This window comes from Oncorhynchus mykiss, chromosome 7 (assembly GCF_057628025.1).
Source record: "Oncorhynchus mykiss isolate SJ-2025 chromosome 7, ASM5762802v1, whole genome shotgun sequence".
Classification (NCBI taxonomy): Eukaryota; Metazoa; Chordata; class Actinopteri; order Salmoniformes; family Salmonidae; genus Oncorhynchus; species Oncorhynchus mykiss.
This window is the reverse complement of record NC_143028.1, coordinates 47,757,501-47,776,112: the sequence shown is the minus strand read 5'-3', so window position 1 is coordinate 47,776,112 and position 18,612 is coordinate 47,757,501. Positions and strand designations below refer to the sequence as shown.

The window sequence follows — 18,612 nt, the reverse complement described above, 5'->3', positions numbered from 1 at the left end:
CGGGATTCCCATGGGACGGCGCACAATTTGCCCAGTGTCATCCGGGTTAGGGGAGGGTTTGGCCGACAGGGATGCTCTTGTCCCATCGCGCACTAGCAACTCCTGTGGTGGGCCGTGCGCAGTGCACGCTGACACGGTGTTTCCTGCGACACGTTGGTGCAGCTGGCTTCCGGGTTAAGTGAGCATTGTGTGAAGAAGCAGTGCGGTTTGGTTGGGTTGTGTTTTGGAGGACACATGGCTCTCGACCTTCGTCTCTACAGAGTCCGTACGGGAGTTGCAGTGATGAGACAAGATTTTAATGACCAATTGGATACCATGAGAAGGTGGTAAAAGTAACAAAAAAATGAAATACACAAAAAGGAATTATAAATTGACCACAAAATCTAAAATGTTCAATGGCCATCTCAGTCTCCAGACTTGAACCCCATTGAAAACCTGTTATTTGAATTAAAGATGACAGTCCATAAGAGTAGACAAAGGATATCAAGGATCTGGAAATATTCTGTGTGGAGGAATGGTCTAAGATCCCTACCCAATGTGTTCTCCAATCTCATAAAAACATTTGAGAAAAAGGCTCAGTGCTGTTATCCTTGCAAGGTGAAGTATTGTAAGGTTTTGAAAACAGGGGTGCCAATAATCTTAAGAAAAAAGTATTACTTCTTTAAACAACAAAAAAACATTTGAGAAATTGCATTAGGATAAAATAATATAATTTCCTTTATTTTGTTGCATACAAAGCTCAGTAGTTTTGTATGATTTATTTTATAATGTATTTTTTGCTTATCTTTATCAAGGGTGCCAATCATTTTGAACCTGACTGTAAATATAGTTAAAATCATACAACAAAGTTAAACTGTCCATATAAAGAAAAACAACACCTGGAATATCCCTCGTCATACATACCATGTGGTATTGCATAAATCTATACTGCTTAAACAAAAGCGTCGTAAAGTGATTAGTCAGAGTTTGCTAATGTACCACTATCTAGGAAGTCAATTAATCTCAAAGGAAAATCAGAGAGTGGTCTAACTAAATCTAATTTATCAAAGTATGTTTCATTAGGGAGCGGTCTGCTGTGGGTCTAATCCAATCCCATGTTTTTTTACAGCTCAAACTGATTACTTAAAATTCATATGATGGATAATTTTCTATTTCAGATGCAACAATTAGTGTAGGCCTATTGGGTAGCTCTTACAGATAGGAAAATGTATCTTGTTGTACCCCACCATTACATACAGTTGAAGTCGTAAGTTTACATACACTTAGGTTGGAGTCATTAAAACTTGTTTTTCAACCACTCCACAAATGTCTTGTTAACAAACTATAGTTTTGGCAAGTCGGTTAGTGAATGAACTTATCCCCTGCAGCAGAGGTAACTCTGGGTCTTTCCTTTCCTGTGGCAGTCCTCATGAGAGACAGTTTCATCCACTTTGTGCATGACACTAGTAATTCTTCCAACAATTGTTTACAGACAGATTATTTCACTGTATCACAATTCCAGTGGGTCAGAAGTTTACATACACTAAGTTGACTGTGCCTTTAAACAGCTTGGGAAATTCCATAAAATGATGTCATGATTTTAGAAGCTTCTGATAGGCTGATTGACATCATTTGAGTAAATTTGAGGTGTACCTGTGGATGTATTTCAAGGCCTACCTTCAAACTCAGTGCCTCTTTGCTAGACATCATGGGAAAATAAAAATAAAATCAGCCAAGACCTTCTCCACAAGTCTGGTTCATCCTTGGGAGCAATTTCCTAATGCATGAAGGTACCATGGTACCCATGGTAAACACCATGGGACCACGCAGTCGTCATACCACTCAGGAAGGAGACGCGTTCTGTCTCCTAAAGACGAAGTTGGTGCAAAAAGTGCAAATCAATCCCAGAACAACAGCAAAGGACCTTGTGAAGATGCTGGAGGAAACAGGTAAAAAAGTATCTATATCCACAGTAAAATTAGTCCTATATCGACATAACCTGAAAGGCCGCTCAGCAACGAAGAAGCCACTGCTCCAAAACCACCATAAAAAAGCAAGACTACGGTTTGCAACTGCACATGAGGACAAAGATCGTACTTTTTGGAGAAATGTCCTCTGGTCCAATGGAACAAAAATAGAACTGTTTGGCCATAATGAACATTATGTTTGGAGGACAAAAGGGGGAGGCTTGCAAGCCAAAGTACACCATCCCAACCGTGAAGCACGGGGTGGCAGCGTCATGTTGTGGGGGTGCTTTGCTGCAGGAGGGACTGGTGCACTTCACAAAATAGATGGCATCACGAGGGAGGAAAAGTATGTGGATATATTGAAGCAACATCTCGAGACATCAGTCAGGAAGTTAAAGCTTGGTCGCAAATGGGTCTTCCAAATGGACAATGACCCCAAGCGTACTTCCAAAGTTGTGGCAAAATACTAATTGAGTGTATGTAAACTTCTGACCCACTGGGAATGTGATGAAATAAATAAAAAGCTGAAATAGAATAATTCTCTACTATTATTCTGACATTTCACATTCTTAAAATAAAGTGGTGATCCTAACTGACCTAAGACTGGACATTTTTACTAGGATTAAATGTCAGGAATTGTGAAAAACAGAGTTTAAATGTATTTGGCTAAGGTGTACATAAACTTCCGACTTCAACTGTTGGTGCAGTACAGACATACATTATCAGAATATTACATGATTTACCAAAATGCATCTATGGATCGCTATAGGGCAAGCTATAAATCAAAATTTGTCTCCATCATTAGTTATATCTCTTGTACTAACTTTAACCAATCAAAATAAGGAGTTGGAAAAGAATCTCTGATTATAAAGCCAGTAGTGTAACTGTTTAGCTTGAAACAGCAACTAATGGGAAGTAGAAATTGCACCACTGATCTGCTTAATTGATATCAATGGTGTAGAACCATGACTGTTCAATCTCCTGGGCCACATGTGCAGACATGGAGAGAGGAGCAGACAAAGCAGACTCCTACAACCAATCAGGTCTATCCCAATACACCCATTTCTGCTGACCATGAAGTTAATTTTAGGGGTACTGGGTAAGAGAGAATATTTTGAATCCATTTCTCAGAGACTCATGCATAAAATACTATAAGGTAAGGAGCAATGGGAAAAACTGTTTTCTAGCCATCCCCAATTCTCAAAACACACAAGAGGAAAACCCTGTCGCCCCTCCCTTCTTACCTCACTCTGACTCAGATTGGAAGGACCACCCTTCCATTAGGGCAAGGTTTCTCAAACTGGGGTGCACGTTTTGTTTTTTGCCCTAGCACTACACAGCTGATTCAAATAGTCATCTAATCAAGCTTTGGTCATTTGAATGAGCTGTGTAGTGTTGGGGCAAAAACAAAAACATGCACCCCTTGGGGTCCCAAGGACTGAGTTCGGGAAACTCTGCATTAGGGTGACCCCCTCTCTCAGGACACCCCGGGCTCTCAGTCATTAGTCAACAGCATGTAAAATATTATATAGATGCTGTTAGAAACATAACACATTCCTTTGACATACACTTTCAATCCTATTACATCAACACACCTCCTCCTACAACCACTGATATTTTGCACATATGATAGTCTCAGACAAGTAAATCTTACACAAATCTGTGTAATGGAAAAAAAGTTACCTGAAGGCCATGACATGCCAGTAATCATACCACCAAAAAGTCAGCAATGATTTTTAATCACTGCTAAAATTATGAATGTATGAATGTGTTTTGATTTTAATTTGTTGTAAAAATGCACAGGCATAGAGATGCAAACACCACACGAAGCCAGACAAAACCCTTTGATCAGAAAATGAGATATGATAATTACTTCGTATGGCTGTTCAAATCAAACTACGCAGCAAAGTAATGGCAACGTGTGTAGGCCAATGTCGACTCTGTATCATATTGCCCTCTGCTGTATTGAAGAAGGAATTACAATAACAGTTCAGGGACACTAAGGGAGTTGGATTAGACTGAACTGGGGTGACTTAGGCTAAAAACAGCACATTACAAAAGCGGTGAGGGAGGAGCGTCCGGCTGAAATCGAGAATCACCAGGCCTTAATGACAACAAAACAGCATGATGAATCTTTGAGAAATATAAAACATGTATTTTCCATCAAATTAATGTTCATATTTTCAAAGTAGTTTTCCTTGGAAAGGCAGCTTATGCGTTTTTACACTTTTGCACGTGAAAATACCGAATCCAAACTCATTACTCCGTATGCTTGACATACACTTTTTTTCCCCCACCGCCTTTGTTTTCGGCATTCAAAGGGGCATCCGGCTCATTCCCGGGAGGCAGTCCGGTTTCAAAACGAATGCAAATCAGTTTTAACCACGTGGAAGCTCCTCTCTTTGGGTGGAACCCGGGCGAGCTAAATCGAAATCACTCGCGGGCACAACTTTTCCTCACGCTGCCTGCATACCAAAACAAGAGGGAACAGAACGTCAAGTACCACTTTCTCCAAGAACATTAGACATTGTGTAATACTTATGTAATATATTTTCATATCTGAAAAATGCTTTTGTACCTTATACCCTCCTACTATACGCTTATAAAAATCCCATAGGCCTATTATAAACATGTTAAAGGCAATAGTATAGCCATGTGGATGTTTATTTTGAGGCTGAAGGGATTATATAATACTCTAGAACTACTAGTATAGAGAGCAACGGTAATGCCGTCTTTTTGTAGGCACTAACGGAATTTAATGGGAATTTGTAGGGTTTTTGGATAAATCCCGAAAATAAGGTATGTTGTAAACACAGGCTTAGAGAGATCTATACGTTTTGTTCTCTGAGATATTATTAATCGGCTAATATTACTTTTTGTGAATTTTGAAGCATTTATATAATCAAAATAAGCACATAATGGCTTCATAATTCATACAGGTCATGTTTTAACTGACTGTTATTATTATAATATAGAACAAAATGTATAAGATCTCTTAAACCTGTGTTAACCTCAGACCTTATGTTCTGCATTCACAATGCCATAGCAATGGCGGAACGAACCAGAGGTTTCATTTCCGTTTTTTAGGACTACAGTCTGGCGAGCTCTATAAAGCGCAATAGTAATGCCGTATGTTTGTAGGCAGTAAATCCTGCATGGCTAGATGGCCAATTAATGGGGTTTCTGAAAGTTTTTTGATGAACACCGAAAATACGGTCTATGGTAAACACAGGCTTGGGAGATCTTATAGGTTTTTAGTTCTATGAGATCATCTTAAATCAGCTAACTTTTTGAAGCATTTGTTGATTGACAGATATCTCATAGAACAAAACGTATAAAATCTCATAAGCCTGTGTTACCCTTAGACGTTATTTTCGGTGTTTATCCCAAAACTCCATCAACGTTCCCCATAGGAATGTCCGAACGAACCAGGGGTAACTCATTTCGGTTTTTAGGACTACAAGCTGACGAGCACTAATTTATGCTCAATGTCGAATGGTTTACGGTAAACTGGGTCCCACCACCATGTGATCTCATCCAATGTTTGTAAACATGCGTCAACCACATGTGATTCCGACGTAGGCAAAATAATTCACCAAGGCCTGGCCAACCAGCCAAAGGGGGAGTGTCAGGGGCGGGCTTTGAGTGTTGCGCTATGGAAAAATCGATGGGGATACTGTAATAATGTGAGGGCTGCTTTATGGAAACAGGTGCTGTCCAGTTATTGAAAACATGATCTAGCCGAAAGGATCGCCAAGGGAGGAAAGAAGACATGCGTTGAGGTAAGCTATCAGGCTAAATCATAGTTTTATTCTAGGAATTACTGAGACGTGTTGCCAATTTCAGTAGCCTAATGCAAACGATGTTGTAACGACACATTTATCTAATGCAATGTGTTATCACAAACATCTATAAACAAATCTGATATAGCCTATAATATAGTGATTGTGGATATGGTCCTCTTAAAATGCTCTTCGCCGTCAAATAAATATGAAAGTGCCAATTTAGTAAACGTTACATATAGTGGAGGTAGTAAACTAATCTAATACAATTACCATTCTCAATTATAATCGACAGGTAAATAGTTACATTTGTCTGCGTCAGAGCGAGTGCTATTGTGACAAACGCAATGGAATCCGGTGGGAATTGTAGCCTACCCCGCAGATACGGGAAACCCCTCAGAAACATAGCATGAAGCCGATTACTTAATATAGGCTATTTGTTCTGGATAGAGGAATGTTAGGCAGGCTAAAACTGCTTGCGACGAGATGGCGTGTGAAGCGGGGATTGGGAATAGGATGCTGCGCAAGAGATGGATGTGCGTAAATAGCGAGGAGGATGTTACGCACTTGCACTTAATATTGGCATGATCACTACTTATTTCCTCATGGCCGTTTAAAACATCATCAAACACAATAAAGCCCAATAATAAAATCAAGACAGAAAATTATCCAAAAAAGTACTTGTTTACAAAACAAGCTGTTACCGATTAAATTAAGTTACTGTAGACTATATAGTCATGTTTATAATTAGTAAATTCACGTTTATAAAAGGACTATGCGTGCTACTTACATAATATATTAATATGAATCTTGTGACTTATGTGAATGAAGGCCATACTGACATATTTGGTGTTGTGATTGCATGACAGTGCGCACTTGATATACCTAGATGTAAACAAACCAAAACACCATGTAGGCTACTTCCCAGGAGTGTAGGGGCGCTGTTGGGCATATTCACATGACTTGACTTTTCTCCATTCGTGGCAATGCATTATCATCTCCAGCTCTAGTATATAGGCTTCATATTAAGTAGATATTTTTGGAACATATTACAATAATTTACAGACAGAATAATCAACTGAAGAGGCCTAAATGAGCTCAGTTTTAAATTGTGAAAAATAAGAGAAGCTAACCCCCTGGATTTCTCCTATTCTGTATTGGCATGACAGGATGTACAAATAACGTTAAGTCAGTGAGCAGGCTTGCCTCGTTTCTATTGGGAACATAATTAAATGTACACCTGCCAGAGAAAGCCTTTTTCACAATAGGTGCTCGACAACTGTTTGTGATGCCACTTATTGTTGACAGTCAAACCACAACCCACTGGGCAAAAACTGGTTGAATCAATGTTGTTTCCTTGTCATTTCAACCCCAACATTTTATATGACAACGTTGAATCAACATGAAAAACTGATTGGATTTGAAAAAAAGTAATCAACGTAAATGGAATTTAGTATTTTTTTCTCTCAACTTTTAACCTAAATTCAATGACCTAGTGACATTTTTTGTTAATTTAATGTTGAATTCATGTTAGCTGACAACTCAACCAATTGTAAATTTGAACTAGATGAACTGACATCTGTGTCCAGTGGGAAGCTTCCCAGCCCTGGCTAATGACCTTAATTATCGATGTCTAGGTCCATCCCAATGCTTCACCCTGGGGGGCAGGTCATGAAACTCCACAGGTGAAAATGACTCACAGTACAGGACCATCACTGATCGCCCCCACCAAGTAGATCTGCCCAGTCACTAAAAAGAGTCTGTCAGTATGCTAGTATGTCAAAAAGAAAGGTGCATTAAAATAACTTCCCATGTTATATTCTGAATAGAAAGACGCATTCAAGCTTGCAAGATGCTGTAGACTGACTCGATTATTTTATGTTTCTATATATTTTGATATATAAAAAAAGCTGTTTCATAACAAAGAATTCAAACGTTTACCATACCCACCCTCTTACTGACCAGTTAATGATCTGGCCCACTTTCAGAGACAAGGAAAATCTGTGACATCAATAGCAGTTTTTCTGCTGTTCCAGTCAAACAAACAGAAGCAGACACACGTGTTTAAGAACAACATTTCTTAATTTAAAATTGCTGCAGTATTTCACAATGTTTTTGTTGAGGTCTATGAAACAAAAACTTAAAATGTGCAATTTAAATTAATTTAGCAAAATCAGGTGCTATCTCTGTCTGCCAATACTCTGCATCTGTCAATCCGTAGCAATGACAGGAAAACATCCAAACTAAATGTTGTTGTTTACTGCAGGAACTTAATCACATGTAAATTAAATTGAGAAAAAAAAAGAGACACTGGCACCTGTCTTTACAACAGAGCCTTATCCCTCCTACATGGAGCTGAGAGTTTGGATGGTGGAATACTGCTGAGAGATGACAGTGCTAAAATTAAACCCCACTGCCTGCTGGATGATGATGTATAAATAGACAAGTGGGAAGAAGCGGTGTTCGTTCACAGGCATCATTATCAGCTCTGCACTTAAAGTGTTGCTGAGGGGAAAAACCTCTTGCGCAATTTTTATGTATTTGCGTCGCTTTGTTATATTAATACTATAATAATACTATTTATTTCCAATACGTCACTGAGATGCAAAACTCCATTAGAGTAATTATCTGCATATACAGCAGTAAATTGCTTCATGTGAAGCCTAGTGAACCCATGGACTACTGACCAAAGTATTTGTACGAAACAGAAAAACCTGCAGATCATTTGTCTTCCACTCTCAGATCATGTGACATGCAGCTTATATTTCACTACAGGCAGAGCAAGAGGTGGAACAGGATGTAAGCCAACTCTTCCGTCAATAGCCCCGCCGCTAACCCCACCCTCCTGCCAGCCAAACACAATGTCCCGCTTATCAGCAGCCTGATCAGTTTGTCCACTAATGTAGCTCATCTCTCAGTCTCAATTTGTTGCTTTTTCTTTCAGAGTCCCTGGGGAGGTTCTCAGGGCGATGAGGAATGCAATATACCCTCAACACTTCATGCCTCAAACCTTATGTTTTTCCTCTGCCTCACTGCACCTCAGTGAAGTAGTCAAAAACGCTTTGCTGTGCCATCTCCTTCATCGTTTCTGCTATCTATCATGTAAGTCAATGTGCCCCTTCCTCTAACAATTATACAAGATATAACATACAAAACATGGGGATAGATTACCATTTTTCATACGATTAACTTTAACAGTTTTGAATGTTAATGTACCTCCATTATCTCATTGCATGTCAGCTAAATTAGGACCTCTAATCTATCAGAGGATAATCTGTCAATGCTTTGTCATCACCTACCCCCCTCCACCCCTCCTGCATGTTATGTCAGTATGCCTTAAAGTATACATGGCTCTACAAAAATGTGTATGTATCACATAGGCGTTGCAATACCAACTGACACACTTGACAGCCTAAAAAAAAAAAAAAAGGGCCACACAACGGCCTCCCTGTTTTGGTTTAAAAGGGAACGATGCACCTTTAAAAGCAGTTGACAGTCTGGTGACTTGGTAAGCAAAAGTGAACTCAGCTCTGAAGCAGAAAACAGAGCAACTGCGAACAGTATGGAGAAATAGAGAGCGAGAAAACAAACAAATGAAAGAGGGAAAGAATTTGACAATGTTGAAGCAGGGAGGTAAAGAGAAGATCGAAAAAAACAGGGTGAGGGAAGAAAGAGGAGGTCGCGGTGACCCTAGAACTAGATGACGGTATAGTGGTGAGGCTGCCAGCCTGAGTAGTTCAAGAAGCTGCATTCAATGTGTTTAGGTATACAGGGGGAATTCCTGGAACTGCTGAATAAATTCATTGGAGAGACCATGAGCTTACACACTAGTCTTAAGAGCTTCTGGTTGTGAGTGAGGCTGACTGTCAAACTAAACTTTGTTGTGAAAAAAGAACACAACCAATCTGGTAATGTAACAGTCATTGTAGTGGAGGATATGGCAAATTGTGAGAGGTAGACAGAAGAGGATATTTTGGAATTAGTTATGTCAGTTTTTTTTTATGTCGGTAGAGCAACAGCCAGGGTAATTTTATTTTCAATTAGGAATAACTTTAAAGCCTGTTTACCTTGCCCTCCATTTTTTAAATGTTTGTATTCATAATTTGTGCTCTACTGCTTTGTCATTTGAGATGCTGTCTTCTTTCAGGGAAGGGTGTGGATGCCTGCAGGATGCTGATTATGTGGCAGCCAGATGTTCTACTTTGGAATTAATATTCCTGCAGTGAGAGATATTCCTGTTTTATTCTTATTCCAGATAATTTCTCCTCTGTAATACTCTGACACCTGCAGTGAAACCCTTAATTGGCCAAAAGACTGTATGCTTGGCGAATGGACAGAGGGAGGCTCAGGGGAGGATGGATACAAGGCATGTGTTGATTTTCAGGAAATCCGCAGGAGACAAAGGAGAGCCATGGGGAGCTAGACATCACTTTTTTTTACCCTGGCCATGGTGCCAACCAGCTGCACCCTCCCTTCCTACCCACTTTTTCTGCAGTGAGAGCAAGGGTGAGTGGCATACTTTTCCTGCCAGGAAGTAAGTTGCAGTGTGGCTCTTGGAGGCCTTGACGGATTGATCCCTCTCCTCCTCAGTGTGCCAGCAGAGCGACCAGCTGGTTATGTGCCTTTTTCTTCTGTTGTCTCCTTCTCCTTGCTCTCGCTCTCTGTCTCTCTCCAAGCCCTGTCAGCCAGGGGAGGGTTCCAGGCTATGCTTCCTGGAAGAACTTCCCTTTTAAAGCGGCATCATAGAGCCCTGTATATCATGGCTCCAGATTAGAGAGTAGTAGTAATGGGATGGAATACTTTGTCATGCAGCAACTGTAACACAGGCTAAGTGGATACATTTGTCCCCTATTAGTCTAGGGCAGGTGTGTCAAATATATGGCCCCCGGGTCCAATCCGGCCCACGGGTGGTTTGAGTAAACCCCCCCCCCCCCCCCAAAGTAAAAAAACAAAACTTAATATACTTCAAAATGACTAAAACCAATACATAACTGTAGACGTTTCTTGACTGTGTCCAAGTCCCTAATATTCACCCAAATGAAAGCTAGACAATCAGGGAGCATCGAAAATTTAAAAAACTATGGACCATTGTTTTTCAAATTTTGACAGTGAGGAAATATAACACATTTTCAATGCGGCCCTACAGACCTCGTTGAAGACCGAATGCACCCCATGGGGCAAAATCTGTTTGACACCCCATGTCTAGTGAGACCTCCTTATTGGAAGTTCTAAACCCAATCAGTGACAAGCATCGTTTTTGTTGTTGTATGGGAGAGTCGTGAGATCTTTTATTATGTAGCCTATCCAATGTTGATTGAGGAAGACAGATATTGTAACCTAGATATTGTGTCCCTAGTTCTGCTTAACATACTCTTTCTCTATCCAACTCTGCATGAATCTATTAACCAACATAGGAACACATTCCTTGAAACATACTCACTCAAACAGTGAAGATGACATCTATTTTATGTTGTCTCTTGCAGTGCTGACACCCCATGATGGCCAGAAGGGATGGGTGCATTCCAGAATGTAATTTAGGGGAGAGATGGGCCTGCTGTTCTCTACTTAACAGGCATCTATCTATCTGTACAAGGTAGTCAAATGGTCTCTCATGCAACAAAACGGAAATCAAATTCAGCCTTCCCAACAGACTAAGTTCTCTCTACACATGATTCCAAGCCATGAACCTCAGATTTAGTTAACTGCATGAAGCCTTTAGAGTTTGATTGGCTAAATAGTTTCAAGTCATCATATCTATGTCTACATTAATTAATTTACAGTTAGTAGAATATCATCAGTCAGAAGTTTACATACACTTCGGTTGGAGTCATTAAAACTTGTTTTTCAACCACTCCACAAAATGTGTTAACTGTAGTTTTCAAATCAAATCAAATTTTGGCAAGTCGGTTAGGACATCTACTTTGAGCATGACATGACACAAATATTTTTTTACAACAATTGTTTACAGACAGATTATTTCACTATATCACAATTCCAGTGGGTCAGAAGTTGACTGTGCCTTTAAACAGCTTGGAAAATTCTAGAAAATTATGTCATGGCTTTAGAAGCTTCTCATAGGCTAATTGACATCATGTGAGTCAATTGGAGGTGTACCTGTGGATGTATTTCAAGGCCTACCTTCAAACTCAGTGCCTCTTTGCTTGACATCATGGGAATATCTAAAGAAATTAGCAAAGACCTCAGAAAAAAAAATTGTAGACCTCCACAAGTCTGGTTCATCCTTGGGAGAAATTTCCAAATGCCTGAAGGTACCATGTTCATCTGTACAAACAATAGTATAAACATCATGGGACCACGCAGCCATCATACTGCTCTGGAAGGAGATGTGTTCTGTCTCCTAGAGATTAACATACTTTGATGCGAAAAGTGCAAATCAATCCCAGATCAACAGCAAAGGACCTTGTGAAGATGCTGGAGGAAACGGGTACAAAAGTATCTATATCCACAGAAAAATGAGTCCTATAAATTGACATAACCTGAAAGACTGCTTAGCAAGGAAGAAGCCACTGCTCCAAAACCACCATAAAAAAGCCAGACTACGGTTTGCAACTGCACATGGGGACAAAGATTGTACTTTTTGTAGAAATGTCCTCTGGTCTGATGAAACCAAAATAGAACTGTTTGGCCATAATGACCATCGTTATGTTTGGAGGAAAAAGGGGAGGCTTGCAAGCCGAAGAACACCATCTCAACTGTGAAGAACGGGGGTGGCAGCATCATGTTGTGGAGGTGCTTTGCTGCAGGAGGGACTGGTGCACTTCACAAAATAGATGGCATCATAAGGTAGGAAAATTATGTGGATATATTGAAGCAACATCAAGACATTAGTCAGGAAGTTAAAGCTTGGTCGCAAATGGGTCTTCCAAATGGACAATGACCCCAAACATACTTCCAAAGTTGTGGCAAAATGGCTTAAGGACAACAAAGTCAAGGTATTGGAGTGGCCATCACAAAGCTCTGACCTCAATCATATAGAACATTTGTAGCAAGGAGGCCTACAAACCTGACTCAGTTACACCAGCTCTGTCAGGAGGAATGGGCCAAAATTCACCCAACTTATTGTGGGAAGCTTGTGGAAGGCTACCTGAAACATTTGACCCAAGTTAAACAATTTTAAGGCAATGCAACCAAATACTAATTGAGTGTATGTAAACTTCTGACCCACTGGGAATGTGATGAAAGAAATAAAAGCTCAAATAAATCAATCAATCTCTCTACTATTATTCTGACATTTCACATTCTTAAAATAAAGTGGTGATCCTAACTGACTTAAGACAGGGGATTTTTACTAGGATTAAATGTCAGGAATTGTGAAAAACTGAGTTTAAATGTATTTGGCTAAGGTGTATGTAAACTTTCGACTTCAACTGTATTTAGCTGATCTTCCCGTAGGGTTTCTTACACCAGAGCATGCAATTGGTGACACTGGGCATCTTCCTCTTTGTAAGGTATCCATGAGGATGGTACATGTGCAATTTAGCTTTGGTACCCATCCTGCAAAGGAATAAAAAGGTCTTAAATCAAAACTTGTTCATACATGACAGTACAAGTAATAATTGACAAATCCAAAAAGGAGACGAGAAAAGCTAAAATGTAAAATATGCCAAAAGTGATACGTTGATGACCCTGATGATAGTTGAGTTTTAAAAAATTCATTTATTTCATCTTTATTTAACCAGGTAGGCCTATTGAGAACAAGTTCTCATTTACAACTGCGACATGGCCAAGATAAAGCAAAGCAGTGCGACACAAAACAGAGTTAAACATGGGATAAACAAACGTACAGTCAATAACGCAATAGAAATATATATATATATATATATATATACAGTGTGCACAAATGTAGTAAGATTAGAGAGGTAAGGCAATATAGGCCATAGTGGAAAAATAATTACAAATTAGCATTAACATTGGAGTGGTAGATGTGCAGTAACTGAAACGTTTGTCTATGCACTATCCACATATGTACTTAATAGCCTTTATGATTGGCATCATGCTGTGATGTATTGAATTTGCATTTGAAACCTATGCAACTGTGGCTGATACTGTTCAATAAGTACTGAAAGCAATGCACAGACAGCACCTACTGTTTAATCAACATTTGATATTAACCATTTTTATTCTGAAACTTTTACAGGGCTGGATGCCTTGGGAGGCCAATGGAGATTCAGACACAGCCCTGACCATAACTTCCCCTGGAAACTGGTTTCAGACGGTGTTTTAGAGTATCAATAACATATCTAGCACCATTTGAAATCAGTGTTCTTGGTGTAAGGAGGACACCATTTAAAGCAGGATGGATGAATGCATACAGTAGGCCTACGGCAGTCTCATCATTTCGCACACATTTGGCTAGGTGGTACTGGTGGGGGTTAACATTATTTGTTGACGGGATCGCATGACAAAAACATTCTATTCCGTGTCCAATTATGTAAATGTCACACTGGAATATGTTAGTCTTGGAATCGCAGCGCCAGCACAACACACCTCCCCAGTGACTGACAGCAATCCCAGGATCACACCTCACCTCATGACCCCTCTTGCCAAGGCTGACTGTTTTCTTTTGGTGTTTAGAGTCTCTTCTATTTCTAGCACCATTTGAAATCGGTTACAGTGTAGGGGGAATATCATCTGAACAGAAGATGAGAAACACCCTTGGTTCCTCCACACAAGTTCTCTTTGATCAAGTCACATCCTTTTTGCCCAATCTCAAGTAACCTGAGCTAGCTTGTTATAGGTAGTCAGATGTGATCAAACACACATTCTGGGTGCAGGGCCGAAAGAAGTTGGTATAAAAGAAATAGAGCTTGCACACTCATACTGTAGGCTCCACCATGTACCTTTATTAATTAATTAACCTCCTCCCAGCTGCCCACTGCACTGAAGATAGGAAACACTGTCACCACTGATAAATCCACTATAATTGAGAATTTCAATAAGCATTTTTCTACGGCTGGCCATGCTTTCCACCTGGCTACCCCTACCCCGGTCAACAGCACTGCACCCCCCCACAGCAACTTTCCCAAGCCTTCCCCATTTCTCCTTCTCCCAAATCCAGTCAGCTGATATTCTGAAAGAGCTGCAAAATCTGGACCCCTACAAATCAGCCGGGCTAGACAATCTGGACCCTTTCTTTCTAAAATTATCTGCCGAAATTGTTGCCACCCCTATTACAAGCCTGTTCAACCTCTCGTGTCCTCTGAAATTCCCAAAGATTGGAAAGCAGCTGTGGTCATCCCCCTCTTCAAAGGGGGGGGGGCACTTGACCCAAACTGCTACAGACCTATATCTATCCTACCCTGCCTTTAAGGTTCTCAAAAGCCAAGTCAACAAACAGATTACCAACCATTTCGAATCTCACCATACCCTCTCTGCTATGCAATCGGGGTTCAGAGCTGGTTATGGGTGCACTTCAGCCATGCTCAAGGTCCTAAACGATATCTTAACCGCCATCGACAAGAAACATTAATGTGCAGCCGTATTCATTGATCTGGCCAAGGCTTTCGACTTGGACCAACAATTCTTGGACCGACTCTCTTCTCTGTATACATCAATGATGTCGCTCTTGCTGCTGGTGAGTCTCTGATCCACCTCTACGCAGACGAGACCATTCTGTATACATCTGGCCCTTCTTTGGACACTTAACAACACTCCAGGCAAGCTTCAATGCCATACAACTCTCCTTCCGTGGCCTCCAATTGCTCTTAAATATAAGTAAAACTAAATGCATGCTCTTCAACCGATCGCTGCCTGCATCTGCCCGCCTGTCCAACATCACTACTCTGGACGGCTCCGACTTAGAATACGTGGACAACTACAAATACCTAGGTGTCTGGTTAGACTGTAAACTCTCCATCAAGACCCACATCAAACATCTCCAATCCAAAGTTAAATCTAGAATTGGCTTCCTATTTCGCAACAAAGCATCCTTCACTCATGCTGCCAAACATACCCTTGTAAAACTGACCATCCTACCAATCCTCGACTTTGGCGATGTCATTTACAAAATAGCCTCCAATACCCTACTCAACAAATTGGATGCAGTCTACCACAATGCCATCCGTTTTGTCACCAAAGCCCCATATACTACCCACCATTGCGACCTGTACGCTCTCGTTGGCTGGCCCTCGCTTCATACTCGTCGCCAAACCCACTGGCTCCATGTCATCTACAAGACCCTGCTAGGTAAAGTCCCCCCTCATCTCAGCTCGCTGGTCAACACAGCATCACCCACCTGTAGCAGGCGCTCCAGCAGGTATATCTCTGGTCACCCCCAAAACCAATTCTTTCTTTGGCCGCCTCTCCTTCCAGTTCTCTGCTGCCAATGACTGGAACGAACTACAAAAATTGGAAACTGGAAACACTTATCTCCCTCACTAGCTTTAAGCACCAGCTGTCAGAGCAGCTCACAGATTACTGCACCTGTACATAGCCCACCTATAATTTAGCCCAAACATCTACCTCTTTCCCTACTGTATTTATTTATTTATTTATTTAGCTCCTTTGCACCCCATTATTTTTATTTCTACTTTGCACATTCTTCCACTGCAAATCTACCATTCCAGTGTTTTACTTGCTATATTGTATTTACCTCGCCACCATGGTCTTTTTTTTGCCTTTCCCTCCAGTTCATCCAGAGTGATCATGGGCCTCTTGACTGCATCTCTGATCTGAATACTTATGTAAATGTGATATTTCAGTTTTTTATTTTTTATAAATTTGCAACGGGTGGCTACTTTGAAGAAATTAAAATATTTTGATTTGTTTAACACTTTTTTTGGTTACTACAGGATTCCATATGTGTTATTTCATAGTTTGTCTTCACTATTATTCTACAATGTAGAAAATAAAGAAAAACCCTTGAATGAGTAGATGTGGCTCAAGTTTTTACTGGTATTGTATGTTAGAAAATGTTCTCATTATAACATTTTCTAAAAAATAAAAAAAACACACCCAAACTTCAAGAAAAATAGAATGAATATCAATATTCATGTGGTTTATGCCTACTAGTTGAATGTCCCTGCCATCAGCTTACTCTATATATAAACAATTGTGAGTCCCTCTACCATCTCTGCCTACCGTGTGCACAATACTAAAATGTCAAAAATGATATTTTGATTCCTGCAGTATTTAATATCCAATGCTTATTTGTATGCCTTATACAAAACTGTCTGTCCATGAATGGCTGCAAAAACACATAGCCTTTAATCAAGTCATTTTCAAAAGATACAAGTAGGCATATCAGATTTCAATACACTGGCAATTTTGGGAAGAAGTGGAATAATAAAATACATTTGGGGAATAACAGTACTGTTCTTGCCAACAATAATGTGTTTTTTCCCCACACTTTATTTTGGCATTAATAGTGTCACATCAGTTTGCAAACAATGTACAAAAATTATAATTTAGTTAATAGAGCTGCATACAAACATACAAAACGCAGGTGTTTCAGCCTAGCTTGGTGCTTTCTGTGGCGGTGGGGCAGCCAGCAGAAAATACGGAGTGTAGGGGTTGGTAATGTTCTCTAGTTGCGCTGTGATTGGTTCAGTGTTCTGTCACTCGAAAATTCAAGCTGCGATAGATCTACATTAGATCATCAAGGGCCTCCCGAGTGGCGCAGTGGTCTAAGGCACTGCATCGCAGTGATCCGGATTCGAGTCCAGGCTCTGTCGCGACCGGGAGACCCATGGGGCGGCACACAATTGGCGCAATGCACATTGACACAGTCGCCAGGTGTGCAGTGTAGAAGTGCCCATCCAAGAAGGCTCAAGGTCATTGGCCACAGATAAAATGATGTCAAATCACATTAAATGTACCATAGCTTTGATTGGACTGATCATGTCAACATCATACTTTCAAAATCTTAGCTAGACAAGCAGTCATCATCATGAATCATGTCGACAATCTACTGGCAAATCCTTGTCATAATGAAGCAAAATTATAGACAAAACTGTATCAGTGCTCATCGGCCATTATGACAATGGTGCTCCATGGTGCTGAAAATAAATATCTGCTGTTGGGACAGTTTGTGGGCACCGTTTGTCACCGTTATAGTGCAATTAATGTATTGTTTAGTGATGTGGCTTTGCTGGCATGCATCCCCCGTTTTTTTTTTTTTGAGGGGGGGGGGGGTTCCCACCAAGATGTACATGCTAAAATTGCCACTTCTGTGGATTAAATCGACTTTAAAAGATGCTATCAATAGGCCGGACGAGAGTAAGAGCTACCTAATTTTGTTGACAACTTTTTACATAAAACAGCGCTACCATGTTACTCTTTTTACAGTTTTCTAAAACCAGCAGAGAACATTCTCTCTCCATTCAACTCCACTCTAATCTGAGGGGCGTTTCTTAAAAAACCCCACATCCAATCCCCTTGATTCCTCACATAACTAGACCAATCATATGCTTCAGTGTGCCGCGGTTCAGTGCTGAGGCAACCCAGAACAATAATATTAGGTTCTGCTCGTGATGTTCAATTGCAGATGCTGATTTCAAAATGACTTGGAGCACAGTTCAGAAGTTGACTGCCTTTATTTGACTAATTACCGCGTTGTTTTCAATGCTTGAGATATGAGGTGAACCGCGAGAAGAGGGTGAAATGCGTGTCTCACGGCCAATGCGTGAGAATTGGCAGCCTGTCTTATAAAACAGCTCAGCTACCAATGCTAAGGTTTTGGTAAAAGTGGCCGTAACAAGCAAAGGATCATGATCGTTGTTTTCATCCTGCCTGAGCCTGTCGACCTGTGATTGGTCTATGTCAGCACGTGGTCCTGTGTCACGACAAATATAGTAGTCAGAATGGATCACTATTTAAAGATGCACCAAAATATGTTTTATAACTAACCCAAGATGGACTAGTGT

At 40.4% G+C, this 18,612-nt stretch overlaps 1 long non-coding RNA gene across 5 annotated transcripts; it reads left to right on the top strand.

Annotated features, from left to right (window-relative positions):
• The first annotated feature begins 4,421 nt into the window (after positions 1–4,421).
• On the top strand, positions 4,422–13,321 carry LOC118965299 (uncharacterized). 5 transcript variants are annotated; one of them, XR_016497293.1, is made up of 4 exons: positions 5,598–5,728; positions 8,673–8,830; positions 9,984–10,234; positions 11,212–13,321. It is a non-coding gene; the product is annotated as an uncharacterized LOC118965299 (long non-coding RNA). The 5 variants fall into 5 exon arrangements; XR_016497296.1 differs by lacking the exon at positions 11,212–13,321 and adding an exon at positions 8,504–8,527 and having other exon boundaries at positions 5,643–5,728; positions 9,984–10,682; XR_016497294.1 differs by lacking the exons at positions 9,984–10,234; positions 11,212–13,321 and adding an exon at positions 8,504–8,527 and having other exon boundaries at positions 5,590–5,728; positions 8,673–9,387.
• The last annotated feature ends 5,291 nt before the right edge of the window (positions 13,322–18,612 follow it).